The sequence below is a fragment of the Acomys russatus genome, chromosome 13 (assembly GCF_903995435.1).
Source record: "Acomys russatus chromosome 13, mAcoRus1.1, whole genome shotgun sequence".
Lineage (NCBI taxonomy): Eukaryota > Metazoa > Chordata > Mammalia > Rodentia > Muridae > Acomys > Acomys russatus.
Window position 1 is genome coordinate 40,024,786 of NC_067149.1, and position 8,398 is coordinate 40,033,183.

At 42.6% G+C, this 8,398-nt stretch overlaps 1 pseudogene; it reads left to right on the forward strand.

Moving 5' to 3' along the window:
* Positions 1-6,713: 6,713 nt before the first annotated feature.
* LOC127197833 (uncharacterized) lies at positions 6,714-6,812 on the forward strand (annotated as a pseudogene).
* The last annotated feature ends 1,586 nt before the right edge of the window (positions 6,813-8,398 follow it).

The following is an 8,398-nucleotide window of genomic DNA, read 5'->3' on the forward strand; positions in this document are numbered from 1 at the left end:
AACCAATCCTGGGAACTAACAACATATCCAACGGAAACAGAAAAGTTCCCTCATCCATAACAGGATGATGAGAACAACTGCCTTGGAAGCAGGCTGTGAGGAATAAACAAGATCGTGTATTAAGAGCTTGGTGCAGGAGAGGCTATTAAATTTGAGGACAGAGTCTGTGATGCTGGCAGCAGAGGAATACCAAGGGAGCTCTTCTCTCTTGTAGTTAGGCAAAGGGCCAGGATGCCAGAGGCTCCAGAAACAGCTCACACACTTGCGGCAGGTACCTGGGCTTCTTAGGCGGAGCTTCTGGCTAATTTGTTTCTGTTGTCATTCCACTGAATAGGTTTCTCAACCTTGGCCAGACAGAAGGCATAGGTGAGGGCAAGGGTAGTCTAAATCCAGTTGCAACCATATCTACACTCGGGCCTTCAACTACACTGGGTTGCCTTTTGGAGGAGATGCTTGACTTAACTAATTTTAGCCTCCCATCACACTCAGCCCGAACCCTAACTTTAATCTGCATTGAACACCTTCCAACAGAAGCTGGGTAGACAGCCCAGTCCATGCACAGCAGCTCCCTCGTGCTTTGTTCTGCCCTTTTGCCACTGAAAAGTCTCACACTGAGACTTGGTAGAAAAAACGACCAACTACCTTAGTCAGTTTAAACAAGAGAGCTACCTAATCCGCTGCCAGACTATCCCCAGGGACCGGAAGTACAAGCACCAGCGCTACCGCTGCCGGCACCCAACCTAACCCTTCTTGCCCTCCTGGCCTTGGTTGGCACTGTTGCCTGGTCTGGAGGCAGGGAGGCATCCAGTTATTCTCCAATAGCCGCCCAGTGTGTCCAGAGAGGGGAGGGGCACCACCTAAAGGATTGCCAGCAGGGGAGAGCCAGCCTCAGGCAGTGCTGGGTTCAGCAGAGCCTTCCGAATTTGGAATCTGCATGGATCCTGAAAAGAACCACACTCGCCTCCTGTACTTGCCCAGCTTTTGTTCCAGATCAGAACATATTCCAGGCTATTAGCTTGTTAGAGCTTCAAAAATAACCCCATGAGACTCCAAGCAGGAGTCATCGCTCCATTTCTCGGGAGAGGAAACTGAGACTCAGGACGTAATCATCACCAGGCACAGAAGGAATCATTATTGAGTGTTTCTGTGTGCTACAAGCTTCACTTGAATGCCCTCAAATAAATTTGGGGAATCAAATTCTATTACCATCTTGATGCCACAGCTCAGAAATCAGAGTCTGGGGAGAGCTAGATTACTTAAGCCATGTATCAGAACACGACGGTATCTGGAGCTTAAAGGCTCTGCCTTCTGCCTTTCCAGTTATGGCTATGCAAAGGGCTGTGATGGCACAGGGTTTCCACTCCACAGCCACGGGGCGGGTAAAGAGAAGGGGGGCGACGGGATCTAATGCCGAGTTTTTCTAGATTATCAGGAGTGGGTCCCGCACAAGGCTCCTTACACTGAAAGATATATGTATGTTGAGTCCGTGTCAGTGTCACAGACAGGTGGCTTTGAAGATGGGGAGGGCACCAAGTCAACACATGTAGGGAGCCCAGAAGCTACAGAGAGTCTATAGGAAGCGCCCAGAACAGCCTCCCCGAAGCCATTCCTAATTTCTGGCCTCCAGAACCATAGGCGAGTGTATGGTGCTTAACTGAATAAGTTTTATAAAACCTATACATCAACTGTCAACACAAGTTTAGAACCGTGGCGTCATTTCATAGTGAAACCTTATCCCGTTGTCACTCACACATCATCTCCCCAAAGCTCCCAGATATGGGCCACCAATCACTTCCTGTCAACAAGTTCACTGTTCTAGACATTTCCTATAAATGGAATCACATAATTTGTGGCCTTTTGTGCCTGTTTTTTTTTTTTAAGCTTAGTTATTATCCAGTTTTACCTATGCCATAGCACGCATCAGGTTCCATTTCTTTTATTGTGAATATCCTCCAGCTGTGTGGATGTATTTATCCAGTTACTAGCTAATGTTTTGCTTACTCTGGTTTGGGGCTATGGTGAATGCCACAGGCTTTATATACATAATGCATATTGGTTTTTTCTTGAATAGGTATCTAGTGAAAATTTGCTGTGTTGTGACACCTCTCTGATTAACTTTATTTTTTCAAGAGAGTTGCTCTGAGTGGCCCTGGCCGTCTTGGAACTCACTCTGTAGACCAAATTGTCCTCAAACTCAGATCTGCCTGCCTCTGCCTCCCAAGTGGTGGGAATAAAGGTGTGTGTCTCCACCGCCTGGCTTCTGTTTAACATTTTTGAGGAACTACCAGACTGATTTCCAAAGTAGCTGCATTTTACATTTTCCCTGGCAGCATTAGAAGGGATCTCATTTCCTACAAGCACTACCGCTACAATATATTTTTTTATTATAGCCACTTAAGTGATGAGAAGTTGTACCTCTAACACACACACACACACACACACACACACACACACAATTTATGTGCTTATTTTTATTTTTAATTATGGAGGCATCTATGTGTACATACCACAGAAACAGAGGCATCTGATCCCTGGAGCTTCAGTAACACGTGGTTCTGAGCCACCTGACATGGATGCTAAGAACTAAACTCTGGTCTTCTGCAGGAGCAGTGGGGAGTTCTTAACCCCTGAGCCATCTGTCCAGCCCAAAAAGTTGTATCTGATTGTGGCTTTACTAATCATTTTTCTGATGCTAACTGAATTAATCTTTTTTGTTGTTTGTTTGTTTTTTGTGATTGTTGGCCACTAGTAACCTCCCGTGTAGAAAGGTCTATTTATCCTTTGCCCAATTTTCAAATAGGGTTGTCTGCCTTTGTATCAGTGGTTTTACTTAACGCAAAAGAGGTTCCAGCGTTCGTAAACTCCAATTTGTCTAGTTTTCCTTTGGTTGTTTGTGATTTTGATGTCACATCTAAGAAGTTATTCTCCATTCAAGGTCCCAAAGACTCATGCTTAAAGTTTTCATGCTTATAATTACATCTTTGATGCATTTTAGGTTTTGCGTATAATGTGGGTTAGGAGCTCAGATTCATTCACTTTCATGTGCAGAACCATTTTGTAATACCCTTTGTTAAAAATATTTGTCTTCCATTCTATACTTAAAGCATCTGTAGAAATCAAGTGACTATAGTCACAGGGATTGTGTCCAGGAACTGTTTCACTGAGCTGCAATACTTTCCTTCATAGCTATCCTGTCATGACTATTGAGTCTTTGTAGTGAGTCTTAATTTTTTTTTAAAAAAAAAGCATGGTTCTTCCCGTAGCTTTTCAAGATTACCCTGTTCTCTCTCTCTCTCTCTCTCTCTCTCTCTCTCTCTCTCTCTCTCTCTCTCTCTCTCTCTCTCACACACACACACACACACACACACACACACACACACACACACACACACATCTATTAGACCTACTGGATTTGTGGTTGGCTTACATAATAGGGGTAGGTAGGGCTTTCTGTGTAGTTAAGAAGCTGAGAACCTAGTAGCTCTCAGCTCACAAAATTAGATATGTAAGGAGTCCTATGGAAGGCCTGGAGGAGGCCTGGAGAGTCACTGATACTGAGTCCACAGTGGAAGGCTAAGGAAGCTGGACTGTGATATCAGTGGGGGAGGGTAGCAGTGGTGAGAAGATGCACACCTTCAGTCCAAGCATTTGGGAGGCCAAGGCAGGCAAATCTCTGAATTCAAGGCTAGCCTGGTGTGGTAAACATAGTGAGCTCCAGGCTAGCTAAGGCTACACAGAGACGAAGAAGAAGAAGAAGAAGAAGAAGAAGAAGAAGAAGAAGAAAGAAGAAGAAGAAGAAGAAGAAGAAGAAGAAGAAGAAGAAGAAGAAGAAGGCGGCAAGGAGGAGGAGAGCATAGGGAGGAGGAGCAAGGAGAAAAGCAGGGAGAACGGGAGCAGGAGGAGGCAGCATAGGCAGGCAGGCAGCTAACACTGGTTCTCCCCAGATCTCTTGAAGCCTGAGCTACCAGTTGGAAAGCACCTTGACCTCCAAGGACAGGTCTTCCCAACTCAATTAATCCTTTCTAGAAAGGCTGTCTCTGGCAGGCCAAGAGGTGTGTCTCTAGGGACTTCTGGGTCCCACCAAGTTGACAATTAGGATAAACCACAACAGGAAATGCTTCCATCTTGGTCACAGTAAGTCTTCTAATCCATGATGTGCTTCCATGTTCCTCAATTTTCTTGAACAACATTGCATAGCTCTCAGAATGTAAATTTTGCACCTTTGTTAAAATCATTCCATTGTATCTTATTCTATTTAATGTTAACACAAGAAGAACAGTTGTCTTAATTTTATTTCCAGTTGTTCTTTGTAGGTGTATGGAAATAAAATTTATTTTAGTATATCAATCTCATATTCTGCAACCCCTATCAACTTTCATATTGCATACAGTATATTTGCCAGACAAGTTCTATACATCTGTTGATCTTCTACACAGATTTCCTATTCATTGTTGAACTAGAATATCAAAGATACTGTTACTATTGAGATCCATATTTCTTCCTTTAGGTTTTTTGTTGTTGTTGTTGTTGTTGTTGTTGTTGTTGTTGTTTAGAAGCTCAAGTATTAGGTATTATGACTGCATCATATTTAGCATCACCCTCATCGAAATTTGCATGCTGGAAATCTTATGTCTCATACAACAGTGCTGACAGATAAAGAGAGATTACTACATCATAAGAAGTCTGCTTTCACAACTAGAATTAATGTCATTGCCTTAGTTATTGTTCAGAGAGACAGAGAGAGAGAGACAGAGAGAGAGAGAGAGACAGAGAGAGAGAGAGAGAGAGAGAGAGAGACAGAGAGAGGAGAGAGACGAGGACAGAGAGAGGGGAGAGACAGAGAAGAGAGCGAGAGGAGAGGCGAGAGAGGAGTGGAGAGAGGAGGAGAGAGAGACGGAGAGAGAGAGAGAGAGACAGAGACAGAGAGAGAGAGAGAGAGAGAGAGAGAGAGAGAGAGAGAGAGAGAGAGAGAGAGAGACTGGACCTGGCTGGCATGGACTTTTGAAACTTCAAAGCCTACCCCCAGTGACACATGTCCTCCAACAAGGCCACACCCACTCCAACAATCCATCTAATCCTTTCAAACAGTCTACTCCCTTGTGTCTAAGTATCCAAATATATGAGACTATGGGGGGCTGTCATTCTTATTCAAACCACCACAGTTGTTACCACAGGAATGGGTTAATTATCCTGAAAGTGAACTCATACAAAAGCAAGTTCAGTCCTTTGTTGCTCTCTCATTCTAGTTCTCTTTTGCCCTTTTGTCTGCCATAATATATAATGTCACACAGAGGCCCTTGCCAGAGACCAGCACCATGCTCCTAGACTTCCCAGCCTCCAGAACCACAAAACATAAAAAGTTTATGTTCATTATAAATTATCCATCCTCGGGAATTCTGTTACAGTAGCAGAAGACTGGCAAAGACACATTATAGTATTTTCCTGATGGAGTGACTCTTTCAGTATTGTGAAATGCCCTTTAGGAGTGCTAGTATATTTGTCTGATACTAAATAGCCATGCTAATTTTATTACGGTCACTGATTGCACAATATGCATATCATTTTACTTTCAACCTACGCCTTTGAACCTAAAATATCTCACCTACAAGTAGAAAGCAGAGGGCTGGAGACATGGCTCGGTAGTTATAAACATTGGTTACTCTTCCAGAGAAGCCAGTTTCCATTCCCAGCACCTACATGGTAACTCACAGCTATCTGTAACTCAAGTTCCAGGGGATTCAACACATTTTTCTAGCCACCTGAGGCACCAGGCATGCACAGTGGTACAGAGATGTACATGCAGGCAAAATGCCTACCCATACAAAATATTTTTTAATATAGAAGACATTTTGTCTTGTTCTGTTTTTAAATATAGCCCCATTGCTTTCAGAACATTAGCATATATGTCAATGTTGTAGAAAAGGCATGAACATCTTCATGCTATTTTAAAATAATTGTCACTTCATATACCCCTTAAAAAGGGTCTGTAGTCTACCCTTGCAGAACCATTGCAATAACCATTTAGTTGATTTATATATTTATGAATGGGAGGAAATTTACAGAAACTGAGTTTGGCTGGATCCTTCTCTGGGAATGAAAACCTGTTGTAGACATTTTCTTCTCTTGGTGACGCCAGAAGCTCACAAAGTAAGTGTCGTTTTAAGGATCTGTCATCACACTGAGAAAGTAACATAGCTAAATCCAAAGGGCAGAGAAATATTTTCACACTCTCAATCTACCCTTTAGCAAAAAGAGCTGCAAAATTCATGCAAAGGGCAAGAAGACTGTTTCGGTAAAGCTCTGGGACCCATGACACCCACTTACACACAGGCTAAGGCTGTAAGCACACAACCAGCCAAGAGCTGCAGCTTAGGTTTCTTGTCCTGCATAAGACACCATGGCCAAAAGCAACTTGGGGAGGAAAGGGTCTATTTCATCCTATAGCTTGTAGTCCATCATCTGGGAAAGTCAGGGCAGGAACCTGAGGGCAGGAACTGAGGCAGAGACTATGGGGGAATGATGCTTAGTGGATTACTCCCCATTCCTTACTTCTAAGACAACTCAGGGTCACCTGCCCAGGGGCAGCACCACCCACAACAATCATTACCCAAGAAAATGCCCCCCCAGACTTGACTACAGCCCAATCTGATGGAGACATTTTCTCAATTGCAGTTTCTATCATGTGTCAAGTTAACAAAAAATTAGCCAGCACTGCTCCCATCAGCAGCACATACACTATTGGGACAACACAAAGGTTAGCATTGGCCTTGAGTAAGAATGACACTCAAATCTATGAAGTATTACATACTTTTTATCCAGGCACAGTGGATTCTGCACTCAGAAGTCAGAGGCAGGTTAATTGCAGGCCAGCCTGGTCTACAAAACAAGGTTTAGACATTGAAAACAACATACAAAGAACTTGTATTAAACAAACAAACAAAAAAAACCAACCAACGAACCAGCAAGAGCAAAATAAAAACAAAAGCACAAACAAATTAACCCACACAAAGTTCCACAGCTAGCAGGAGAGAAAGATGTTTAGGACAAGGCTAATGGTTATGGAGTAAAAGCAATTGGTTGTGAGTAAGAACTTGGATAAATCAGTTCGCGCCATCCCCAAGACCCATTATCTGTAAAATGAAGTTGCAAACGGGATAATTACTCAAAGCTTAGCCCCTCACAGACATTGATCTATGAAGCTCTCTGTCTCTAAAGTACAGGTAAAGAACTTCATAGACTTCTAATCAACAAGAACAGAAGCTAGAACATAAAGCTCAGGCCAGTTATTCATTACTTGCCTTCTGTCAGCTTCCTGAAAGGATCTGAGAAGATGTACAACTAAGCAACCAGTGATGTTAACACTATTTTTAATAATGGCAAAGGAACAAGAGATAGGACTCACCTTTTTTACTTGGTCCTTAAACTGATGAAGCCATTTAAAGAAAAGGACTTTAATCATTTTGTTCAGTGCAAAAAGTGCTTTCATAGTTTGGAGGGAGCTGTTCGCACTTCCCAAAGGCCATTCTTATTCTGTTACTCTTTGGTGAACTTACAATGAGGAGGCTGAATATTGTCAAGAAAGGGGCTTTTAGAAGGATTAAGTTTAGATACTGTTTCACAAGTATTGTTTGTATTTGATTTTTCCATCAAGTGTTCAACCTGCAGGAAGAGATGACAACTTGGCCAGGTGATTTCAGGCAACTTCTTAACCCCTCTGCCTTAGTTGTTTCCATCTGTAGAACATGGGTTACAATAACAATTCTTTTCAGGATTAATTTTTATTAAAAACTTTCAAGGCTAATTAATAGCAAAGACTTATATAGCTCTGACTACTTACTATTAGTAATAGTTCTGGCTACATAATCTGTGGATCATGCACATCAGTTCAACAAGAAAGCACCATGAAAGGTTCCAACGAATGAAAGCAACCAGCAGTCCTACCCAGCTATAAGAATTACAAACTATAGAAAGAAATAGCATGGCACAATAACCCTAAGTGTGCAGCAGTGGCACACATACCTCTGCAGTAGCCAGTGGTTCTCTAACTAGACTTAAAACCTGCTCAGCAATCGAGGAATAATGACTGGCACTGGAAACCTAGTCAACTACCCAGAGTTAATGAAGTCATAGGTCTTATAGGAGAAACTACAACCACTCTGTTATTATGCCAGCATAATCCCTAACTACATCCTGTGGAGGAATTTTAATCCAGCAACATGGCTACTCTGGCAAGAGGTCACATCCAAAGAGCTAGGTTTGTGGGATCTGGCTAGAATACAGACATCCTTGGTATACACCTTTAGTCGCTGTGGCTGGAATATAGACGCACCTTCAGTACACACCTCTAATCCCAAACAATGGTGTCTAATTAAGGGACATACAAGTGACAAATCAGAGA